This window comes from Chenopodium album, chromosome 1, assembly GCF_948465745.1.
Source record: "Chenopodium album chromosome 1, dcCheAlbu1.1, whole genome shotgun sequence".
Lineage (NCBI taxonomy): Eukaryota > Viridiplantae > Streptophyta > Magnoliopsida > Caryophyllales > Amaranthaceae > Chenopodium > Chenopodium album.
Genome location: NC_137834.1, coordinates 51,409,844 through 51,435,169, shown reverse-complemented (window position 1 = coordinate 51,435,169; position 25,326 = coordinate 51,409,844). Strand labels below are relative to the sequence as shown.

The 25,326-nt window shown below is 40.3% G+C and overlaps 2 non-coding genes across 2 annotated transcripts; one reads left to right on the top strand and one right to left on the bottom strand.

The window, feature by feature from the left end:
• Positions 1 to 7,710: 7,710 nt before the first annotated feature.
• LOC145566052 (small nucleolar RNA R71) lies at positions 7,711 to 7,816 on the top strand. Its single transcript, XR_014095350.1, has one exon. It is a non-coding gene; the product is annotated as a small nucleolar RNA R71 (small nucleolar RNA).
• A 6,511-nt stretch (positions 7,817 to 14,327) lies between these two features.
• Positions 14,328 to 14,433, bottom strand: LOC145566434 (small nucleolar RNA R71). The gene has a single exon (XR_014095421.1). It is a non-coding gene; the product is annotated as a small nucleolar RNA R71 (small nucleolar RNA).
• Positions 14,434 to 25,326: the final 10,893 nt, after the last annotated feature.

Below are 25,326 nucleotides of genomic sequence, written 5' to 3'. Positions count from 1 at the left end.
GCCCAAGATCGGTGAAAGCCGGTGACTAAGGGCTCGGTTATTTGGATCAAGAGGCAATTGGACCATGTATTCGAGACCCGAGAGGAAATATGGATTGGGCCAAGAAATCTAGCCCAATCGAAGTCCAAGCCTTGAAGATGAAGGTCGGGCCTGGTCGGGCAAGCATACGCCCGATCGGGCGGATGCGCACATGACTGCTAGCAAGGAAAGGCGCGCCCGATCGGGTGAGCGTAGGCTCGATTGGGCGCGGCGCATTAGACTGGGCGTTGTAAAAAAGGCGGGCCCGATCAGGCGCCCCTTCGCCCGATCGGGCGCGTGTTTTTCTAGAGTCTGATTAGGCTTAGTTTAATTCGTGTTTTAGGAGAAGTATATATACGTTTTGTACGGATTATTTACTTACCTCTTTTCTCTTAGACTTTCTCTCTCTACTTAGTATTTTTTTTCTGTCTTAAATTCTCTCTAAACTCTTATTCTTAATTCCTTAATTAATTCCAGATTTAGTTTGGTACAATTTCTTCCCTTTTTAATTTCAGCTATTTTAATTGTTTTCTTGATTATGTTCTTATTAATTTATTTGATTGGTTTAGTTATGATGATTAGTGAGTAGTTTAATTCTAGGGTTTATGGGGATCCATGAATAATATGAAGGGATAGTTTGTTATTATTGATTGTTGATATTGCATGATGATTTCCTATTGAATTGTTTTAATTCTTTGCAATTAGATTATGAATCGAGCAGATGTAATTTGATTGTGAATGTTTAGCAATATTGAATTGATGAATCGAGCAGATGTTGATTTAATATTAAAGGCTATTTTTAATAGGAACTTAGGTCTAATAAATTGCGAGAGCCTGTTAGATCTATGTTGGTTAACAAATTGCGAGAGCCTGTTAATCATATTATCTATACATTGTTAATTATTAATTACTTTGTTCTATCTCGGAATATTAATTATTGGTGAACCTGTGACCCTAGGCCTTCTTATTATTGTTTCTTTTCTCCTTAAACTCATTCTTCGTAGTATAGATTTCACACTAAAAACATTGGTTACTTGGATAATTTAGAATATAATAATTAATTAGAACTAAAAAGACTTGTTTCCCTGTGGAGTTCGACCCTACTTCCCTATCTGCCTTAGTTAGTGATTTAGGTAATTATTTTTGATTAGGGGATACGACTTTACCTTGTCAAAAGGTCTTTGAGAAGTTTCTCCTTCCAAATCCTCCTCATGAACCTCAAGTGAAGAAAGAAATTCAAAAGTTATCCGAGAGTAGGTAGGAGCATGTAGGCTTAAGAACTCTTCTAGCCCCAAATTCCGGGCCAAAAATCGCACATCATCATCAATACCCAATGAAGTAGTTGCCGATGAATCATAGAATCTAGTAGAAAAAAGTGTTTGAGTTGAAAGCTTGGCAAATTTTTCCCAATTCTCTTCTTTGGTGAACTCAATTCCAAAAGTCTCCGTGATGTTGGGAGGAGGAGGAACCACCTCCCTATAACTTGAGCATCTTGCCCTTTTAGCTCGACAAAGTAGATCCATCTACACATTCAATTGAAAAATGCACTAGTAAGTAAGAATCATGAGCCACAATTATGAATCATGAGCAACAACACTCCAAACCATCATCTAAAATCAACTATGCACATAAACACTTATAATTTATCATAATCAAACAACAAATCCAACAATGGTGGAGCCAAAATCATAGTATGTTCAAGCAAAATCATCAAACACAAGTTCATACAATCATCAAAATTTCATCATTAACACAACAAATGAGGTAGGTAGTAAGCAATATGGATACAATAATAATGCTAGTACTAAATCAATTTAAGCACTCATGGACAACCAAGGTAGACAATTTATCATAAGAATAAATAGAAATGTAGAAATCATACCTTGAATTGATGAGATCTCACAAAGAAATGGAACAAATAGCACTATCACACACAAACAATCCCAATTGAAAACACCAATCCCCAATCCAAAGGGTACCCAAAAATCCCAACTTTAAGAAAGAGAAAACCACAATGAAAGTGTTAAAATGGGGATTTAGAGTAATAATCAACTAGATGAAGTGAGAAATGGTGAAATTTCAGTAGTAAAATAATGATGAAAATGGTGATGATACTTGAACAAAAACCAAGTGAAAATAAAATGAGAGGAAGAGAGAGAAAAAGAAAGAAGGTCGGTGCGTTTAAGGAGTAACAGCAGGGGGTGCGTGGCCGCGCCATCAGGCCGCGCGGCCGTGCCATGGTCACGCGCGCCCGCGCCTTTTGGTTTATGTGATCTTTTGATTCTCCTTTTCTGCGCACATCGGTGAGTACAAGGGGGATGATCATGATGAATATTGAAGTAGGCAGTCCCTAAACACCATGATTGTTGGTTCAACACTAGATTTTTATGAACCCACCAAAGTTCAATTCTTACACATGCTTCTAATTCATAAACTCGGCACTTCCTCTTCAAAATAGGCACCAAAATTGTTGGAAATCCAATCAAAACCACCTAAAACACAATCAAGAAAGAAAATCAATAAAAAATAAAAACATCAATAGAAAAACAAAAATCAAGGAAAATAGAAAAAATGGTTAGAAATTCGGGTTTCATCCCGAAAAGCACTTGTTTAACGTCATTAGCTTGACATTCCCCACCCTTCATGGTGGATCATAGAGAGTCGTATCTTAAACGACTCCCACAAAAACTCCATCATAGTAGTGCTTGAGCCTATGACCATTAACTTTGAAAGTTCTTGAGAAATCCAAAGGAGATATTTCAACAACACCATTAGGAAAAACCTCTTGAACAAAAAAAGGACCACTCCAACGAGACGTTAGCTTCCTGGGAAATAATCTCATCCTAGAATTGGAAAGGAGCACCTTTCACCAACATTGAACTCCTTCTTCTCAATAAGCTTATACATGCTTGCACAATCATATGCATCTAATTGAAGTTCTTCCAACTCATGGAGATCAAGCCAACGTTGCTCACCCGCACTTTCCAAGTCGAAATTGATTTTCTTAGTAGCCCAATAAGTACGATGCACAAGTTCGACCAAAAGATGACAAGAATTCCCATAAACCAAGCGGTAAGGAGTAGTGCCAATAGGATTCTTAAAGGCCGTTCTATATACCCACAAAGCATCATCTAGCTTATCCGACCAATCCTTCCTATTTCTTGCGACCGTCTTCTCAAGAATCAATTTGATTTGACAGTTAGACACTTCGACTTGCCCACTAGTTTAAGGGTGATAGGGGAGTCCGAAACGTAGATTAACTCCATGCTTCTTCAACATCTTGAGGAAAGCGCTGTGTAAAAAAGGAGATCGATTATCACTAATAACCGCCTTTGGAATGCAAAATCGTAGAAAAATTATCTTCTTGAACATCTTCATTGCTACGTTATGGTCGTTTGTAGGTGAAGGAATAGCTTCCTTCCATTTTGACACATAATCGACGGCAACAAGAATATATTGGTTCACATAAGAAGTAGGAAAAGGACCATGAAGTCTATTCCCCATACATAAAAAATTTCCAACTCTAGTATAGGTTGTTTGGGCATCTTGTTCCTCTTTGTAATGTTTTCGTTGCTTTGGCATCGGTCACAACTCTTGAAAAACTCCCAAACATTCTTGAAGAGATTTGGCCACCATAATCCGCATTGGAGCACCCTTGAAGCCATTTTTGAAACACTCATGTGACCACCACTCGCTTCCGAGTGGCACATCTTCAGTACAATAGGTAACTCCTCATTCGGAACACATGTCCTCAATAACCCATCAACACCCCTTTTATACAAAATTGGTTCATCCCATACATAATGCCTAGCCTCCCTCTTGAGCTTTTTTCTTGGATTCTTGGAAAATGAAGGAGGAAACTCCCCACAAGAAAGATAGTCCAACAAATTCGCAACCCATGGGAGTTCCTTCACATATATATCATACAAAGAATCATCTAACATTCTATCTTCAATGGGAGACCCATCATCTTAAACTTGAAAGTCCTCAAGTCTAGATAGATTATTCGCTACAACATTCTCCACTCCTTTCTTATCTCTAATCTCAAGGTCAAAAGTTTGAAGCTCTAACACCTAACAAATTAGCCTTGGCTTTGATTCCTTCTTCCCAAAATGATATTTTAGGGTCGCATGGTCGGTGAACACAATTGTTTTGGACCCTAACAAATAGCAACGGAATTTTTCAAAGGAATGAACAATAGGCAAGAACTCTTTCTCCGTTGTAGTGTAATTCCGTTGAGCGCCATTAAGAGTTTTTGACAGATAATAAATGACATGAAGCCTTTTATCAACTCTTTGACCTAAAACTCCTCCAATGGTCGTGTCACTTGCATCGCACATAAACTTAAAGGGCAAATCCCAGCTAGGGGCATGGACAACGGGAGTAGAAATCAAAGCTTTCTTCAACTTGTTGAAATCTTCTAAAAACTTATCATCAAACACAAACTCTACATCCTTTTGAAGAAGATCATTGAGAGGCCTTGCAATGAGAGAAAAATCCTTGATAAATCTTATATATAACCCGGCATGGCTTAAAAATGTTCTCACACCCTTCACATTAACCGGAGGTGGCAACTTTTCAATAACTTCAATCCTTGCCTTGTCCACCACTACACCCTTGTGAGAAATTATGTGCCCAAGGACTATGCCTTCAACCATAAAATGAAATTTTTCCCAATTCAACACCAAGTTTGATTTCTAACACCTTGCCAAGCACCTTTCAAGATTTTCAAGGCACGCCTCAAAGGAAACTCCACCTACGGAAAAGTCATCCATAAACCCCTTCATCTCCTCCTCCAACATGTCTCCAAAGATACTCATCATACACCATTGGAAAGTGGCGGGAGCATTGCAAAGGCCGAATGGATTTTTCCAATAAGCAAAGGTACCATAGGGACAAGTAAAAGTAGTTTTCTATTGGTCATCAGGATGAATTGGAATTTGGAAAAATCCTAAGTAACCATCAAGGAAACAATAGTAATTGTGCTTCGTTAGTCTTTCAAGCATTTGATCAATGAAAGGAAGGGGGAAGTGATCTTTCTTGGTGGATGTGTTTAAACGTCTATAGTCTATACACATTCGCCAACCGGTGACCGTCCTTGTCGGAATAAGCTGACCTTTTTCATTCTTGACGACGATCATGCCTCGCTTCTTTGGAACGACATGAGCGGGTGAGACCCACCTAGAGCTTGAGATGGGGAATATGATTCCTTCATCTAAAATCTTAGTAATCTCTTTCTTCACTACCTCCTCCATTTGGGGATGTAATTTCCCTTGTCGTTCAATAGAAGGAAGGGCACCCTCCTCAAGGGTTATATGGTGTGTACATAAAGCGGGGCTTATACCCTTGAGGTCATCAATGGTATAACCCAAAGCACCTTGGTGCCTTCTGAAAACACCGCATAACGCTTGAGCATGGCTTTCACTCAAAGATGCACTAACAATTACAGGGTAAGTAGAATTTGGGCCTAAGAACTCATACCTAAGGTGTGATGGTAGAGGTTTGAGCTCTACCATAAGAGCACCTTTACCTTCCTTGGTTGAAGCCGCTTAAAAATCTTCTTGGCTTGAGATTTTCATGCAAATTTGCTCATCACTTCCTTCAACACTCCCATCTAACAAATTCTCATACAAATCCATTTCCTTGCTAGGAGCATCTATATTTCCCTTGTTCAACAAAACGCACTCAAGAGGATCATTAGTTGTGAGCAAGTGCTCATTCATTGAATGTACTAGACTGTTTAAAATTTCAACTCTCATGCAATTCTCAAGAGATGAAGAAGGATATTTCATACTTTCATTCAAATCTAATTCTACTCCCTAATCTCAAATTTTAAGTGAAATCTTAGCACTTTTGACATCAATCAAAGCAGCCGAAGTAGCAAGAAATGGTCTACCAAGAATAATAGGAATTATAGAATCCTCATCTATGTCAAGGACCACAAAATCTACCGAAACGATGAACTTTCCTACCCTTCAGGGAACATCCTCTACCTTGCCCCTTGGAATCCTAATTGATTTATTGGCTAATTTCAAGGTAATGTTGGTTGGTAAAAGTTCTCCATTCTCTAGTCTTTGATAAACCGAGTATGGCATAATGATAACACTAACTCCCAAGTCACACATAGAATTATCAATTTACATTTTATAAATAGCACAAGGGATAGAAAAGTTTCCGGGATCCTTCAACTTGGTGGGATTTTGTTCATTATGATTGCACTACAATTCTACGTTAAGTTAACCGTTTCCGCCACATCACATGTCCTCTTTCCACTATAGATCTCCTTAAGGAACTTTTCATAATTTGGCATTTGTTCTATCACATCGGTGAAAGGAAGACTAAGATGAAGTTGTCTAAGCATCTCTATAAATTTCCCAAATTGCTCGTCTAATTTGTGCCTATTAAACTTTTAAGAATAAGGGAGCTTCGGCTTGTAGACTTCTCTTTCTCTCTCTTTCACCTTCTCAACTTGTTCCTTATTAACTTCCTCAACCAAAGGGTTCTCATCTCCCTCATTCTTAATTTGACTCTTACTAGGACTCTCTTTAGCATCACTCTTCTTGGAGACTTCACTCTCAAGGACCCTACCACTCCTAGTCACAATTGCATTTATAGGGCTCTTAGGATCTAAGATTGGTGAAGTCAAAGAAGAAAGATTTGTAAATTCCTTAAACTCACTAGCCAATTGAGAAATTTGGGTCTCCAACCCCTTATGGTATGTTAACATGTCATTGAACTTCTCATTGCTTAGGGTCATGTAGGTGTTTAACAATTTGGCTTGCTTCTCTATGACAATCTCCAAGAAACTCCTAGAAGAAAATTGTTGATCATTCTATTGAATAAGGATGAGAGTTAACTCTTTGAACATTGGGTTGAAGATATCCAAGTGGGGTAACTCGTTGAAAATTAGATTGAAGATTTCCCCTACTTTGATTGTTCCAATTACCTCTACATTGATTTTGGCCACAATCGTGATAATGGTTACCATAACCTTGGTTATAATCCCCATATCCTTAGCCATGACTTTGACCATTATAACCATGGTTGTTATAGCTAACACAAATCCCTTGGATTCTATGGGTTCTATAACCACTATTTTGGTTATAATTATCATAGTTCCCTTGGTTGTGATAATTCCTATTTCCAACATTCCTTTGAGCATCTAATCTAGGTCTAACATTGTTATTAGCAACAAAACTCACATGTTCATTCTCATTCCCAACACATTCATCACAAGGAACATTAGGGAAAATAGAAGCATCATGGGCATTCATTCCACACAAATCACAAGACTAACATTCTCTAATCATCCAACAGGAAGAAGGAAGAGAGTTAGGGGAAGAAGATGTACCTCTCCCCTTAATTTGGGAGAGAAGAATCGGTGCTTGTGACGTCGCACTCTCGAGCTTATAATTGATAAAAACTACCTCCTTCCCTAAGTCCGAAATTTGATTTGACAAATTGTTGATAGCATTGAGTTGTTTAATTGAGCATCCCATAGTACTACTCTTTTTTATCGGCTCTCTCTCACCATCTTGCCATTCCATGTAGTTTCTAACTACATCCTAATTGATATCTACAACCTCTTCCCCGGTCTTGTTTATGATTGGGCCTCCGGCTCCGGTATCAAGACTTGACCTTCCTTGAAGACTCAAATCGCCATAAAAAATTTGAATGATTAGGTAAGTTGGGATTCCATGGCGAGGACACTCGCGTTGATACTCTTTATATCTCTCCAATTCTTCATAAAGGCTTTCACTAGACCTTTGCTTGAAACCTTATATCAAAGCTCTTGCCTCCGCCGTTTTCTTTTGAGGGAAGAAACGGGAAAGAAATTTCTTGGTGACCTCATCCCAAGTTCTTAAATAATTAGTCTTCACTTCGTTGTCTAGCCACTCTTGAGCTCTTCCAATTAGAGAGAAAGGAAATAGCTTGAGCCTTATGAACTCTTGAGCAACCCCGTTCACCTTAATTGTGTTGCAATATTTCTCGAATTCCTTAACATGATTTAAGGGGCTTTCATTTATTCCTCCACTATATTGCCGCCTTTCAATCAAAGTTATCATTGCCCGCTTGATTTCAAAGTCACTATCCGGGATCAATATTGGAGCAATCTCGCTCTCATACTTGTATGCACTCGGAGTACCCAATTCCTTCAATGTATCCCTTGGGACTTCTCCCATGTTAACTTGCACACACAAACTCAAAGGAAAATATTAGTAAAACGGCTACAAATGTAGCCAAAAGAGAAAAATCATTTTGTATTTTCGAATTTTAGTGAAATAGACTCAACAACAATAGCAAACAACTACGCCATTCTCCGGCAACGGTGCCATTTTGATCGTGGGTGGAGACTAGGTTGTTGAAACTAATCTTACATCGGCCAAACAAAATTTGTAATCTCTCAACACACCCTTATACCTAGGATAGGAGTAAGTCAAGGGTCGAATCACTAGGAATGGGAGGTGAATGCTAATTCTAAAGCTAAGCTATCTCGAAGTAATGAAGTAAGGTGTTTTATTCTAAATAAATCAAGCAATTGAAATGAAATAAAATATATCAAACACTAGGGTTTAGGATCCACATATACTTGCAATGAATTCAACTAATTGGGATTGGAGATGACTAAGTCGAGAATTGCGAGGAAAAATCAATTAAGCAATCAAGAGAGTATGGTAGGCTAATCTCCTAGGGGTCAAACTAGCGCCAACTACGAGAGACTCTAGCTAGGAACTTCACAAACCAATTCAATCGACAAATGCAAGCTGCAAATCAATTATCCGTATCAATGTGAACTCACAATGCAATCTAGTTCGAGTAACTAGGTTGATCACTCCTAAATTAAACACACACATGCTCATAATCCATCAACCAATTTAATCACAACATAAACTCCATCACTTTCCCCCAATTACCATGCATCCATTACTCATATATGCTTCACCATTCCCCTAGCAAGAAAACTAATCACAAATCATGGAAAAAATATCAAAACTAAACTAAACTACAAATTCATCAAGATAAAATAAATTAAAAAATCAAACAACATGAACAATTAACAAAGTAATTGAAATCAAAACTAAGATTCCATTATAGTAAAGAAATCGTTACAAATTTGCTTCAAATCAATGGAGAAAACACGTAGAATCATCATACTTCAATCATCAATCAAGAACTTCTCTCTAAAAACTAAAGTTTCTCTCTCTAAAAATCTAACCTAATTCAATTTTAATTCTAAAAGTGAACTCCTTCTCTAAGAATAAAGGGAAAATCTTAATATAGTAAAACTAACAAAGAGAAATTAGTTAGATCGTCCAAAATAAATCTGTACAGGCGCGGCTAACTATAACAAGGAGCGCGGCCGTGCAAAATTGGGTACGGAATAAAGACCCAGACTAGTGCGCCTGCGCTCGCGCCCGAGAGAGGCGCGCCTGCGACACCAGGCCGCATGGCCGCGCCATAGTCGCCCGCGGCCGCACCTGGGAACGGGGCAACCCTCTTCACCATAATATCGATGCTCCTCGTGCGTTCCACTAGATGCTCTTGATAAACACGAGACCTTGAATTTCTGAACTCCATGATTGTGGGTTCAACACAAGAATTCGTGCCCGAACGGATTGAAAGCACGACCTAAAGTCTTTAAGAACTTGCACATCTCCATGCTTGGGCTTCAAATGGAGAACATTGGGCATCCTAATCAATGCCAAACCTGAGAAAGGGCCTCAGGAATCTTTGGATAACGACCTTAACCTAAAAAATGAAAGAAAACAAGCAAATAAAAGAGAAAAAAAATAAAATAAACCAAGAAATTCATGAAAAAGGAAAATCAACTAAGTAAAGAGTAAATTAAAGAAATAAAGAGCAAACTAAAGAGAAAGGAAAGAAAAGAGCTGCAAAAGTGATCTAAAATCATCCTAAAAGAGAAATGAGTGCCATAAATGACACTCATCAGAATGCTTCTAGCTTTTAGAGAGAGAGAGAAGATATAGATTGTAGATGTAGATGATTGTTGTTAATGATTAAAAACGCGGAGATATGATGAGTGGAATTTATGCCACTCTTTTATCCTTTTTCTCTAAGGATTCTCCCCTCATTTGCACTTGTTTGACCCTTTTTCTAAGCATTTTTACTTAGTTTTTCTTCCTCTTTTCTTTTCTCCTTTATCTTCCCTTTTCTTAGTCTTCTCGCTTTGTTTTTATTTTGATTTCCATGCTTATGCTTTTTAGGAACCATCGGGGTTTTCAAGAGGAGGAAGCTAAGCTCAAGGGAAGCAAAAGGGAGCAAGATTCAGAAGAGGTTCGGCCGAACCTCCTAAAGGTGTGGCCGAACCAGGGTGTGGCCGAACCTGCTCAGTGGTTTGGCCGAACGTCAAGGCAGGGTCAAGAAGCAATTTGGAAAATTTCCAGGAGTGGTTGAACCACAGAAGTTCGACCAGACTAGGATCAGGGAGGTTCGATCGAACCTACCCATGGTTCGGCCGAACCTACCCTGAAGTCCGACCGAACCTTCCCATTGTTCCGTCGGACCACTCCTCTTTTTCAGCTAGCTCTATACGGACTATATAAGTCCCATCTTAGAACGTTTTGATGTAATTTTTTTTGGATTAACTTAGTACTAATTCCATAGAACATTAGCCTAATCTAAAGAGAGAAAATAGATTGTTATTCAAGCATCCTTTATTTTATTCAACTTTGCTCAAGTTTTAATCTTCCTTCAATCAAGCAAGAATCCAAGTTTTCATCTTTCATTAATCCTTTCTTTAGTAATCTCTTCTCCCTTCCTTTAATATTATTTATTTGTTTTATTGTTACTTATTCTTGTCAATCTTATTAGCTTATCTAGTTGTTATTGATTTCATTGATTTTAATCATGTTTTGTTTTGAGTTTCTTGAGTTTATTTCTAGTTTTGATATTATGTTTAATCTCCCTTCTTTAGGCTAAACTTTTAGCTAGGGGAAGGGGGTGGAAGATATGATTTGATATTGGATGAATGATGATGTTTGGATTGAACTTATGCCATATATTTATGAAAGACATGATTTTTATAAGCTTGGGAGTATTGTTGCACTCTATTTGATGTTTTCTAGTTTAAATGCATGAAAGTGATTTGAACTAGATTAGGATCATCTCTATTTTAATGATTGCATGAGAATGAGTTATTAAAGCGGAGTTTTTATGGATTGTGCTTCTTTATTTTCTTGATTTGATTGTAACTAATAGGATGCATGAGAATGATCCTTATTAGTGTAGACCTCTGTCATTTATTTGCCTAGACTATTGCATGAGAATGAATTGTTTAGGTAGAATCTTGTGTTCTTTGGCATATGTTTTATGATAATCACCATTATTCTCCTCTTTCTAATCATATTGGACACCCCCGTATCCCTAGCGTCATTTTCTATTGATTTTAATCATAATTTCTTGCTTATTGGTAGTTTTAGTGTTCTTACTCAATAAAACCAACAAAAACAATCCCCTTTTCACTCTTGCATTAGTGATATTTGATGTTGAATTAACGTGCTTCCCTAGTGGTTCGACCCTTTACTTGCCACTAACTAGTTTAGTGTAGGTTTAGGTATTATAAATGATTAATTTGGTTAGGGTAGTAGCTTAACGACCTATCTAACCCGCGATCAAATTTTGGCGCCGTTGCCGGGGAAGCGGCTTGTTTAGCATCTATTATTGCTTTTGTTAGTGTCATTTTTCTTTCTTTTCTTTTTGTTTTTTTTTTGTTTTATCATCCTTGTCATTTATAATTGTTTCCTTAGCTTTTGTGAATGCTTAGGAGGTCTCAAGGAGCACCCTCACATCAAATTGACCACGAAATAAACCGAACCTTTAGACAAGTCCGTAGGATTTATCATGATGAGGGAAGAGGTTTTGGTGATATAGTTGATAGTAAGAGTGATACTTACTCTTCAAGTTCACCACGCGGATCAATGGCGGGACAAGAGAATGATGTTTTGTTTCGTGAATTCGGAAATCCGGAGGATTATGAGCTCACGGGAGGGATTTTGCTACCCGTCACTGATGAGTGGCATTTATGCCACTCTTTTATCCTTTTTCTCTAAGGATTCTCCCCTCATTTGCACTTGTTTGGCCCTTTTTCTAAGCATTTTTACTTAGTTTTGCTTCCTCTTTTCTTTCTCCTTTATCCTCCCTTTTCTTAGTCTTCCCGCTTTGTTCTTATTGTGATTTTCATGCTTATGCTTTGTAGGAACCATCGGGATTTTCAAGAGGAGGAAGCTAAGCTCAAGGGAAGCTAGAGGAAGCATGATTCAGAAGAGGTTCGGCCGAACCTCCTGATGGTGTGGCCGAACTTGCTCAGTGGTTCGGCCGAACGTTGAGGCAGGGGCAAGATGAAAATTGGCAGTTTTGCAGGAGTGGCCGAACCACAGGAGTTCGACCAGACCAGGATCATGGAGGTTCGACCGAACCTACCCATGGTTCGGCCTAACCTACCCTGTAGTCCGGCCGAACCTACCCTGTAGTCCGGCCGAACCTACCCTGTAGTCCGGCCGAACCTTCCCATTTGTTCGGTCGGACCTCTCCTTTTATCAGCTGGCTCTATAAGGACTATATAAGTCCCATCTTAGAACTTTTTGAGGATTAGATTAACTTAGTTTTAATTTTTCTAAATTTTAGCTTAATCTAGAGAGAGAAACACTATTAGTCTTCATTGGTAGAGAGAGAAAGTGTGGTTTTCTTCATTGATGAACTTGGATTTTGAAGGAGTTTTGTTCAATCCTTTGTAGACCTTCATCTTCAATTAATGAGCAATCTCTTACTCTTTCTCTTTACCTTTGTTTTTTTTTATTTTGCTTATTTGCTTTGATTTTTCTTCTTTGCTTATTAATCATGTTGATGCTTATTGATTTGATGATTGATATTGTTTTCAATATGATTTGTGAGTAGTCACCTAGCCAAGGGTGTGGGGATGGTGTAGTTGCTAATTGTTCATGCTTATAATGTTGGGGTTATGTTAATGGTGATTAAAGTCTTTGCATGCTTGATATTCTTTGGTCTTTCTTGCAAGTGCACATTGTTAGTTGATCAAAGATGAGTCTTTACTAACAAGTAACGGAAGTTGACTTAGTTGAGATTCATTACTATCAATAATTCTTTGTTTGCACCTTCTAATATATGGTTCTAATGTGGAAACATAGAGGCTATGTTAGGAGAAACAATTTAACCCCGGAAGACGGTTAGATTGGACCCCTTTACTTCGGTATTCGTGCATGTTTAGTTTACCATTGATATGCTACTTTGTTATTGCATGATCAAGTGTCAACTTCACCTACCCATTTCCCTTGGTGCCTATCTATATTAATTTTAATCCATTTTGTTCTTAGTTTAACCTTCTAGTTATTCACACTTCTTGTTCCGAGATAGCTTAGACCCTAGGTAATGAATGCAGTGCTTAAGCATTTCTCCCTGTGGTTCGACCCCTCTATTTACCCTATACACGTATTAGATCGGTAGAGCGTTATAAATTCATTTGATTTAGGTGTAGTCGTTCAACGACACGATTATTGCCTTGTCAAATTGGCGCCGTTGTCGGGGAGACGGTTTCCATTGCTATTTCATTGCTTGTTTGAGACTATCTCACCTTTATTTGTTAGTGTTTGCTACTTTTGTTACTTGTCAGTGATTACGTTCTTCTTAGCTTTGTTGTATGAACAGAGGACGAACCCGCTCAAGATCTTTGATTCCCATCGATCAAGAGCTAGAGATGTCTTTGTCCCTACTTCGAAGAGAAGCAAGAACAAGAAGTAGAAATTCCCGCACTCCAACGAGAGGAGTCAGAGAATTAGAAGATACTCCACCCTCTTCACCCTCAAGTGAAGAATTAGATAGCCCTAAATCATCTTCGAGTTCAGAAATCAACCCTTTCTCAACCTATAAGTTTGAGAGTAAAGAAGGTTCTAAAATGGGAGAGAATACGCCTTTGAGCCGTCTTGGGGCCCCCGAAGCTTTTAGAGCGCAAAGTGGGATCCTAACTCCTACTACTCAAGCCAACAATTTCGAGATCAAGCCTAATTTGATTGCCTTGATTGAGAGGAAACAATTCTCGGGTGGAAAGTTTGAGAGTCCTCATGAGCATCTAAAAGAGTTTGAGAAATATTGTGACACAATAAAGGCCAATGGAGCGACTCAGGAATATATTCGCCACAAAATGTTTCCATTTTCGCTAATTGGGAGAGGTCTAGAATGGCTAGAGAAGGAGGTGCCCCCTAATTCTCTCACGACATGGGACCAAGTGACTAAGGCCTTCTTGAGGAGGTTTTATAACCATAGGAAGACCGCCGAGGCTCGGTCTTTGATTCAAGGTTTTCGCCAAAAGAGTGGTGAGTCTCTAAGTGCGGCATGGGAACAATACAAAGAGCTTCAACGTCAATGCCCACACCATGGGATACCCAAGTATCAACTCATTCACACTTTCTATGGAGGTCTCACACCTCAAGGAAGAACAAGCCTAGACACCGCGGCCGGTGGTCCAATCATGAACAAAGGAGAGCATGAAGTGGAGTGTATTATAGAGGAAGCCGCAAAGCACTATGATGATTGGTACGAAGGAGAAAGGGATGCTACTTCTAGCAAGGGTGTTTATGCATTGGAGCAAGCCAACGCAATCAACAACCTTTCTACCCAAATCTCCAAAATGACCAAGAAAATGGATGAATTGATGAAAGAAAGGTCCAACCCTCATGGTAATACCTCCCCTTCAACCAAGGGAGGCAATGGTATGGATACTTCCTCCCCATCTTCTTACAATACAATGCCCTAAGGATGCATGTTTTGTTCTAATTGTGAAACCTATGATCATGATACCTCTCATTGTGTCTATGCTTGTGAAGTCCAACCCCCTTCCCATGAACATGATGGTAATATGGAAAATGTCAATGCTATGAATTTTGGTCCTAAAATGGGAAATGTAGGAAACTTGAGGCCAAACTCCAATCAAATGGGGAATTGGAATCAAGGTGGAAACCGTAGTTGGAACCAAAGTGGTGGTGGTTATGATAACCAATACCATGGTAGGGGAGGCCCTTCCAATTTCAATGGAAGAGGCTACTCTAACCAAAGAGGGTATGGTAATTAAAACCAACAACCTAATTCCCGATACCATGACCATCAAAATCAAAATTTTGGTGACCAAGGTAACATGGGAAATAATCAACAAAGCAATGTTCCTAACCAAGGCACCGGAGGCAATAGGGGCCAATTTGTTTCTAACTATGCCCAAACTAATAGGCCTCCGGGTTTCCATCAACCCCAACTTCCTCCACCACAACAACCTCTTCAACTTGAAGCCCCTCCAATAGATCCCGTGATGGCTAAATTAGATGCTCTTTTAAAAATGCGTGAGGAGGATCAAAAGAAACACGAAGAGGCCCAAAAGCGAACCAATGCTCATATGAAAATGCTTGAGACTCAAATTGCTCAACTTGCATCTTATTCATCCCCCTCTTCTTCTTCTCCTTCTTCTTCTCACATCCCAAGTCAAGGAGTCAACCCAAAACCTTTGTATTCCGTGACAACAAGGAGTGGGAAGGTAGTAGGGAGTTACCCTTTAATTGAGGAAAAACCCCAAGAAGAGGTGGAGTTAGAGAATGAGGGTGAAAAACCCAATGAGCCATTGAGTGTTGAAAAGGAAAAACATGTTGTGGTGCCCAAGGAAAAAGAAGCCACCCCCTTGCCCCTAAATCGCCAACCTAGAGAGGAGAAGCTACCCTTTCCACAACGATTTGTGACAGCTAAACTTGATGCCCAATTTGGGAAGTTTTTGGAAGTCATTAAGAATTTGCATATCTCCGTCCCTTTTGTTGATGCTATGAAGCAAATGCCCCACTATTCCAAATTTTTGAAAGATCTTTTGATCGAGTGGGAGAAGGGAGTGTGAGACGGTGAGTTTGACCGCCAATTGTAGTGCAATTCTTTCCAACAAACTACCTACCAAATTGAAAGATCCGGGTAACTTTTCCATCCCTTGTTCTATCAATGGCATTGAATTTGATGAAGCCTTGTGTGATTTAGGAGCAAGTGTGAGTCTCATGCCCTATTCCGTCTACCAAAAGCTTAGTGTAGGAACCCTCTCTCCCACTAACATTACTCTCCAACTAGCGGACCGTTCCGTTAAGTTCCCCATGGGCAAAGTTGAGGACATTCCCCTTAAGGTAGGAAAATTCACATTCCCCGTGGATTTCTATGTGCTAGAGATGGATGAGGATGAGAGAATTCCTATAATTTTGGGTAGGCCATTTCTAGCCACTTCTAGAGCTATCATCGATGTGAAGGAGGGGAAGATATCCTTGAAAATTGACAATGATTCTATTGAGTTTTATTTGAACAATGTCATGCAACAACCCTCCTCAAGTGGTGAATGCTTTAGGGTAGATGTTCTTGATACGGTTCTTGATGAATTTTCTAGCTCCCACTTGCATGCTACTAATGATCCTTTTGAAAGTGTGTTGTTGAATGAATCAAAGATAGGTACTCACAAAGAAGACATACAATTCTATGAGGATTTGCTTGAGGAAATCAAGAAGAAGTGCAAGGGCGCGAGCATGGAAGAAGAGGCTCCTTACATTCATGACCTCTTTCAAGTTGAAGAAAGAGAAGAGAGCCCCAATGGTAAGGGAGAACCAAAGGTAGACTTGAAACCTCTACCTTTGGGCTTGAGGTATGCATTTCTTGGTCCCGATGAGTCTTTCCCCGTGATTGTAAATTCTAACCTAACGGAGGAGCAAACCTCCCTCTTGATCAATGTTTTGAGAAAACACAAAAAAGCTTTGGGTTATACCATTGATGATATCAAAGGTATTAGTCCATCTTTATGTATGCACAAAATTGATCTAGAGGGAGATGCCAAACCTGTTAGGCAAAGGCAAAGAAAGCTTAACCCTTCCATGCAAGAGGTTGTGCGGAAGGAAGTGGCTAAGCTTCTTGATGCGGGAATTATTTACCCAATTGCTCATAGTGATTGGGCATCTCCCGTGCAATTTGTGCCTAAGAAAGGGGGCATGACGGTAGTGAAAAATGATCATGATCAACTAGTACCCACTAGACTTGTTACCGGTTGGCGCATGTGTATTGACTATCGCCAACTTAACACAAGTACATGCAAAGATCATTTTCCACTACCGTTCATTGATCAAATGTTGGAAAGGCTTACAAAGCATTTCTTCTATTGTTTCCTTGATGGTTACTCGGGATTTTTCCAAATCCCGATTGACCCCATGGATCAAGAGAAGACGACTTTCACATGCCCCTACGGTACTTATGCGTATCGTAGGATGCCTTTCGGGCTTTGTAATGCCCCCGCAACATTCCAACGTTGCATGATGTCCATTTTTAGTGATATGATTGAGGATGAGATAGAAGTCTTCATGGATGACTTCTCCGTTGGAGGAGCCACCTATGAAGATTGTCTATCTAATTTATTTCGTTGCTTAGAAAGGTGTGGGAGGGCTAACCTCGTGTTGAATTGGGAAAAGTGCCACTTTATGGTTGAAAGTGGGATTGTTCTTGGGCACAAAATTTCCCATGCCGGCATTGAGGTTGATAAAGCCAAGGTTGAGGTCATCGAAAAACTTCCTCCCCCCACCAACGTGAGGGAAGTGAGGTCTTTTCTTGGCCATGCCGGGTTCTATCGGCGCTTTATTAAAGATTTTTCAATGATCGCTAAGCCTCTCACATCCCTATTGCAACAAGATAAGGAGTTTGTGTTTGATGATGCTTGTCATAAGTCCTTTTGTAGGTTGAAAGAAGCCCTTTGCACCGCTCCTATTGTCGAAGGTCCGGATTGGTCTCTTTCATTTGAGCTAATGTGCGATGCAAGCGACGAGGCCATTGGATCGGTTCTTGGACAACGAAAGAATGGGAAACTTCATGTCATACATTATTTGTCTAAAACTCTCAATGATGCCCAACGAAACTACACAACTACCAAGAAGGAGTTCCTAGCGGTTATCCATTCATTCGAGAAGTTTAGAACCTACCTCATTGGTTCTAAGACAATTGTGTATACCGACCACTCGGCTCTCAAATATTTGATAGGGAAGAAGGAAGCTAAACCAAGTTTGTTGAGATGGGTTTTAGTCCTCCAAGACTTCGATTATGAGATGAGAGACAAGAAGGGAGCCGAGAATGTGGTGGTGGATCACCTCTCAAGGTTGGGCGGTGCAAGGTTTGAATATGATGGCTTGCCAATAGAGGACGCTCTAAGAGATGATGTTCTTTATGTCCTTGAAGTGAAATCAGAGCCTTGGTATGCGGATATTGTGAATTACTTAGCTTGTAGTGCCATACCGCCCGATTTCACCTCGCAACAACGTCGAAAACTCAAGCACGAGGCCAAGAGATACATTTGGAATGATCCCATTTTATTGAAAAGAGGGGTCGATAGTTTGTTGAGGAGATGCGTCCCTAACGACGAGGTTCAAAGTGTTCTCCATATGTGCCACTCTTCTCCTTGTGGTGGGCATATGAGTGCTCAAAAGACCGCCTCAAAGGTCCTTCAATATATGCTCTTTTAGCCTTCTCTATTCAAGGATGCGTGGATATTTGTCAAAACTTGTGATAGATGTCAACGGATGGGGAATATTTCTAGGAGGGATGAAATGCCGCAAAACCCCATCCTTGAGCTTGAAGTTTTTGATGTGTGGGCTATAGACTTCATGGGCCCTTTCATTTCTTCACATGGGAACAAGTATATTTTGGTCGCCGTTGACTATGTGTCTAACTGGGCGGAGGTCGTGGCTTCTCCAACGAATGACTCTAAGGTGGTGGTCAATCTTTTCAAGAAAGTGATCTTCCCGAGATTTGGTGTTCCAAGAGCAATAATTAGTGATGGGGGATCGCATTTCAAGCACCACACCTTCGTTCGACTACTTAACAAACATGGGGTGTCTCACAAGCGAGGGCTTGCGTACCACCCTCAAACGAGTGGTCAAGCGGAGGTCACCAATAAAGAGCTCAAGGTGATTTTTGAGAAGACGGTTGCTAGGACAAGGAAGGACTGGTCCTCCAAACTTATTGATTCACTATGGGCTTATAGGACCGCCTTCAAAACTCCAATAGGGACCACTCCCTACAAGCTTGTCTATGGGAAAAATTGTCATTTGCCCGTGGAGATGGAGCATCGAACGCATTGGGCGATCAAGCAAATCAACTTTGATCTCCATAGTGCGGGTGAGCAAAAGCTTCTAGAGCTACATGAGTTAGAGGAGTTGAGGATGAATGCCTACGATAGCGCAAGCATGTATAAGGCGAGGACTAAGGCTTGGCACGATGCTCAAATTGTAAAGAAGGAATTCGTCAAAGGCCAAAAAGTCCTCCTATTCAACTCCCGCTTGAATTTTTTCCCGGGCAAACTTAGGTCAAGGTGGAGTGGGCCTTACATTGTCACGGAAGCGTTTCCATATGGAGCCTACGAAATTTCCCAAGACGGCCACTCTCCTTTCAAAGTCAACGGTCACCGTCTCAAGCCCTATTATGAAGGATTCCCAAGTGATGAACCGATTTCTGTGACACTTCTTGATGTGCATCGTCAATTCGACCCACCTTGATCAACTCAAGGAACGTCGAGCTAACGACGTTAACCAAAAGCGCTTCCGGGAGGCAACCCGAGTTTCTAACCCTTTTATACTTTTTCTTTTCATGTTGCTTCTATTTTTCCATCTACAACTTTGGATTGTTGGGATTTTTGAGTTTTGATTGTGCTTTGGTTTTTGATATACTTTGCTTCTAGCATGATTGTATGATGTTTAGATGTGTGTTAAGGACTATTTTTACTTGCGTGATTCTTTATGGGAGTTTGGCCGAACCACTTCATGTTCGGCCACTGCAGCAATTTCAAGGATTTATGGCAACATTCTGCCAAAAACAAAAATATTGCATTCTGGCAGAAGGTTCGACCGAACCCCTGGGATGTTCGACCGAACTTATACTGTAGTGCGGCCGAACTTTCCTGGGTTCGGTCACTCCATAATTTTTAGAAAATTTCAGCAACTTTCTGCCAGAATTTGCAAATTTGAAGTTCCAGAAGAGGTTCGACCGAACCCCAGGATGGTTCGACTGAACTTATACTGTAGTGCGGCCGAACTTTCCTGGGTTCGGTCACTCCTTAATTTTTAGAAAATTTCAGCAACTTTCTGCCAGAATTTGCAAATTTGAAGTTTCAGAAGAGGTTCGTCCGAACCCTTGGATGGTTCGACCGAACTTAAACTATAGTGCAGCCGAACTTTCCTGGGTTCGGTCACTCCTCTCTTTTTGCGATTTTGCTGGAACTTTCTGCCCAGATTTCATAAAGTATAGTTTTGGCAATGGTTCGACTGAACCAAAGGGGTTTTCGGCCGAACATTTACTGTGGTTCGATCGAACATACCCTTGGTTTGGCTGAACCTATCTTCAGATTTAAAAAACAAAAACTGCTGCCATAAGTTCTAATTTGCTGCATTTTCGTGACCACAACTCCCATTTTCGTCACCTACCTCTTTCTTCTCCTTCTCACTCTAAACCTCCATTACACCTCCCCTTACAACCTCAAATCTCCATCAAAATCACTCCAATCTTCACCCTTTCTCACTTATTTTCCATCCTTTACTCAATTTCTACAATCTCCACCAAAAATTCCTCACAAAACAAACCCATCTTTCTATTTTCCCCAATTTCAAGGGTTTAAGTGCTTCGGTGTTTTTGGGTTTTTAATTCCTTCCAATCAATTGTGGTATGTTTGTTCTAGCTTTTGCAAGTTTATTCCTTTAATTTCTTATAGTTTTACCATGTTTTACATATTTAAGTGTGAATTATGGTGTTCTTGAAATTGTTAGTAATAACTTGTTTGATTCATGTGGTTCTTTAGATTGACTTGTTGCAATTGATTAGTTGTTGATAGTAGAACATGTTGTTATGATGATTATGCATGTTTACCTTGGTTTTATTTTGATCTCAATGTCTTTGAGTGTTGATTTCATACTAGGGTATTCATGTTACCATTTTATGATTGAGAAATGCATGAGTTGGATGTTGTTGGAGATTGTTATTCATTGTTTTGGCTTGATTTTGATGGTTTGATGAATGGATATCATGAAAATTAGGGGACATCATGCAAAATTTCACCTAGACCTTGTTAGGACTAATTTAGGAATGACATAGGAATTCTTATTCAAACCTTGGTTCAAATGTATTCATGCATGCCTTGAATTGTATACTCTCATGCATACACTTTTACCTTGGTTAAGTACTTGGCTTCTTATGTCATTTCTTATCAATTTGTTCTAATGATATGCTCTTGGTGAATTTGTAGAATCAAGATGTTCGGCAAGGGAAAAGGAAAGTCAAAGATCGAGGAAGAGGGTGGGAGAATCCTCAGCACCGCAATTCCCACTTCCTCCCGGCATCAATGATCATGGCATTTTTGCTCCGGACGAACAATTTTGGCCTATATATGCATCACTCATCAAGCGTCTGATTAGGTCTATAAGGTTCTTTTGCCCTCAAACTTTGAGGAAGCTTGGAATATTGGATGAGGTGACAAGGTTGGCTCAAAACTTTGGATGGGGCGACTTCATTCACCTCCACGCTCACACTTACGAGCGTGTGACTTTGGAATTCCTTGCCTCTCTCCGCAAGGAAGTTTTTGAGCCGGAAGATGTCGATGAGGATCCTCAACTCATGATACACTTCAGGATGTTCAACGAGGATCACTCTCTAACGGAAAGTGATCTAAATGAGATCTTCTTTTGGCACGCCACCGGCCTTGATCACCCGTCTGAAATGACCTCCTCCCATCGCATTCCTTACAATGAGCAAGAGTGGTGGAGGAGCATCACAAACAAGGATAGGTTCCAAACCAATACCTCAAAGGTCAACAACATCATTCATATAGCCTTGAGATATTTTGTACGGCTTCTCCAATACGCCGTGTTCTTCAAAGCCAACCTCGGCTCCATGGTAAAAGACGAGGTTGCTTGCCTATTCTTGGCCGATAATCCTCAACGGCTAAAATTTAAATGCTCCTCCACCTTCATCCAACGACTCTTGGATACTAGGGACAACCATCTCGGTGATGAGATATTTATTGGTTGCATGATTACTATCATTGCTCTTTCTTTGAAGGATGGAGCATACAAAGACCAAATTAAATTGCTCCCACCCGTGCACCAAACCCGAGAAGAGCTCACCGACGAGTTCCCTCCCTATGATCTATCCATAAGCGCCCTCCGTCACAGCCGCTTCCTCAATTACACTACTAGCAAGCGCCGTTTTATCCTCTTGGTCGATAGGGAGATCGAATGGTGTGTCCTCCCGGACCCCGACCTCACTACGGTGGACCACTCCGCTCCTCTCAAATGGAAGATCCCTCAGCAAATCATCCCCAATGAGCTGAGGCGAACTAGAGCCCGGGGTGGAGCTCCTCAACCTCCACCAGTCCTCCATCAAGAGCAAATCATTCCCCCCCTTAGCGTGGGAGGTGAGGCCTCTTCTTCTTCTTCCATTCCTCCTTTTGATTTCAATGCCCTTCGTAGTACCCTCGATGATATCCGTCGAGACAATCAAGCTTCCATTGAGCAATGGGGTACTACGCGAGGGCAAATTATGACAATCTTGTGCAAGCGGGCATTCAAGCGCCCTATGTGAACTACCTTTATCACCCTCCTCAAGAGGGTCCGGTCAATCATTGGGGACCCTATGACCCTCAACACCCCACCCCCCTTGCTACGCCTATTGGGAAGGTCCCATCGACCCTACCCAACGCGTTGGCACCCCCCCATACGACCCCTATCGTCCGGGTGGGTGTGATCCGGCTTATGACCCGGCATCCACATCCACCCCCGCTCCTTTTTATAGTGGTTGGGGTGCCCAAGGGTGGCCCTATGAGCACTTTAACCAACCCTTCCACCCTTTCATGGACACTCCCGGGTTTGATCCTAACAACCCCCCTCAACCTAGGGGGTGAGGAGATGATAACCAGTGATGAGGGATCTTTTCCCTCCCCCCCGATCTTCTCACTTGTCACTTTTGCTCGGGATGAGCAAAAGAATAGTGTGGGGGAGGATGTCCTTTTGGTTGGTTGAAGTGTACATAGGAAGGTAGAGTGGTAGGGTAGTTGCTTGCACATAAGGAGGATAGTGAGGATAGTGGCCTTGTGGTATTGATGTGGCGTTGTGACGGTGGTGATGATGTTGGTGATGTTGTGATGATGATGTGATGAGATGGTGATGTTGTGATGATATTGATGTGATGATGATGATGATGTTTTATGATTATTTTTGCTGATTTCTGATGATTTTCTTTGATGATCCCTGAGTCTTTGTAGGTGGAGATGCTCCCGAGAAAAAAAATCCAAATTTCCTGAAACTCCAAATCCCCTTAATCAAAACTTTGTAGATAGCTTTTTATTTATTTTTTCTTCTTTTTGTTTATTTCTTTAGTCTTTTTCTTTGTTTTCTAACCTTTTCTTGTTTTGTTGTAGTTTCTTTTGTTTGGCTCATCTTTATTGAAGCTTGAAGCGGAGATCTAGGACGTTAAGGAGCAACAATAGCTCCCTTGGTGAGATTGGATATATTACCTTGTCTTATATTTCAAGCGGCATTCGGTGAGACCTTTCCTCTCTTTCTTTTTCTTTTTCTTTGAGTGCTTAGTTTAGGTCTAGTTTAGGAAGAGTTGAATGGTTGGAGGTTGATTGATTTTGGTTCCAAGGAACCTGGGATCGTTGATGTTGATATCAACGATCACTTGTATGTCGATTGGGATTTATTTGATTTACATGCCTCGATTATGAACCTTTTTAATTTCTTCCTCCTTTTTGTGTGTTTTTCTTGTTCTCTTTTGTGTAACGAGCATGACTATGGAAAGTTGAAATATTTTTGATGTGGATTTGCTCATTCATTTGGATTCAAGAATTTGTGTGCCTTTTTGATGACATGGCTTTGAATGCTTACCTTCCTAGTGGATGAGGGTTTACACGGTTTAAGAATGCTTAAGGTTGAATTAGACACATTATAAGCTAAGGTAGCCCGGTTTAGAACTATTGATGACGTTTGAACCCCCTAGTTCACGGGAAAGTGGTAAGATGGTGTTGCTCTCCGTAGTGAATAGGATTCCCTTGGTTGGTATTTGCTTATTTTTATCCCGTGTGAGCGTCATTTGTTCTAGCCTTCATCACTCTTGTGAGCAGCGTTTTGGATCCTTAACTATCCATGTCTTAATCTTTGTGTTGGTATTTAGCTCCCGAGATCGTGACCAAACAACTTTAAAGGAGGAAGAGGGCATTTCTTCTCATATTTCTTTGTTATCTTTGTGTTTTGTTACAAATTTGGTTTTCATTTTTACATCCACCCACTTGCTAACCAATTTGGGCCTCATTCCCCTTTCTTGATCTAGCCATATTACAAACCTATCGGCCTATGTTCTACCAACCCTTGTAGTTAGTGAAGCATTGACTTTTGAGGTTCGAATTCGAGAGTGTTGGTTTTAGGGCAAGAAAGTTGTGAATATTGGTTCAAGTGAGATTTTGAAAGTTGTTCATGAAAGAAAATATTTGCAAAAAGTTTGTGAGGAAGGATGCAACGTATGAAGTCCAAAAGAAAAAAAAGAAAAAAAAAAGAAGAGAATATAAATAAAAGAGAAAGAGAAGTTGAAAAAAAAAAGGAAAAGGAAGAGAAAATGATATGAAATTTTGTATTGAAGGTTGTAATTTGAATTTAGGTTCAATTCTTAGGTGGTTCTTGAGAGATGGCCACTCTTTTGCTTCACTTAGGATTTGCCACCAAAAATTTTCAAATTAATTCCCAACCTTAACCCCTAGCCATGACATTACAACCCAAGTTAAGACCCTTTGACTTGGAGAAGTGCGGTCAAAGAACGGTGGAGGGAGATAGATTTCAACCCTATGGAAAGAGAGTGCATAGTTGAGATGTCGGGATGACCTTATGACTCCACAATAAATTTCTTTTTCCGGTTCCCTCGAGGAATTATGAGGAGCTAACTTGGGGATGATTTGAAGCTAGTGGAGAGAACGCGGACCGTCTTGGTTGGAGCTAGGGCAGAGGATGAAATCATTAGTTCTCTATGCTTAGCTTAGGTTTGTCTCTCTCAACCATGAGCATCTTAGAACGTGTTCCCCCTCTTTGAGTTGAGAAAAGTAAGCATTCTTTGATTCATGTCCCTATGTTAGAGTCCATTTGGAGCATTTCCCATCGTGAAACTTGATTGATTTTCTTAACCCTTGTCATATTATGCTTGTTGTGTGTGTTGTCTTTTTTGTTTTAGTATTCCTTGCTTGAGGACAAGAAAAAGGCA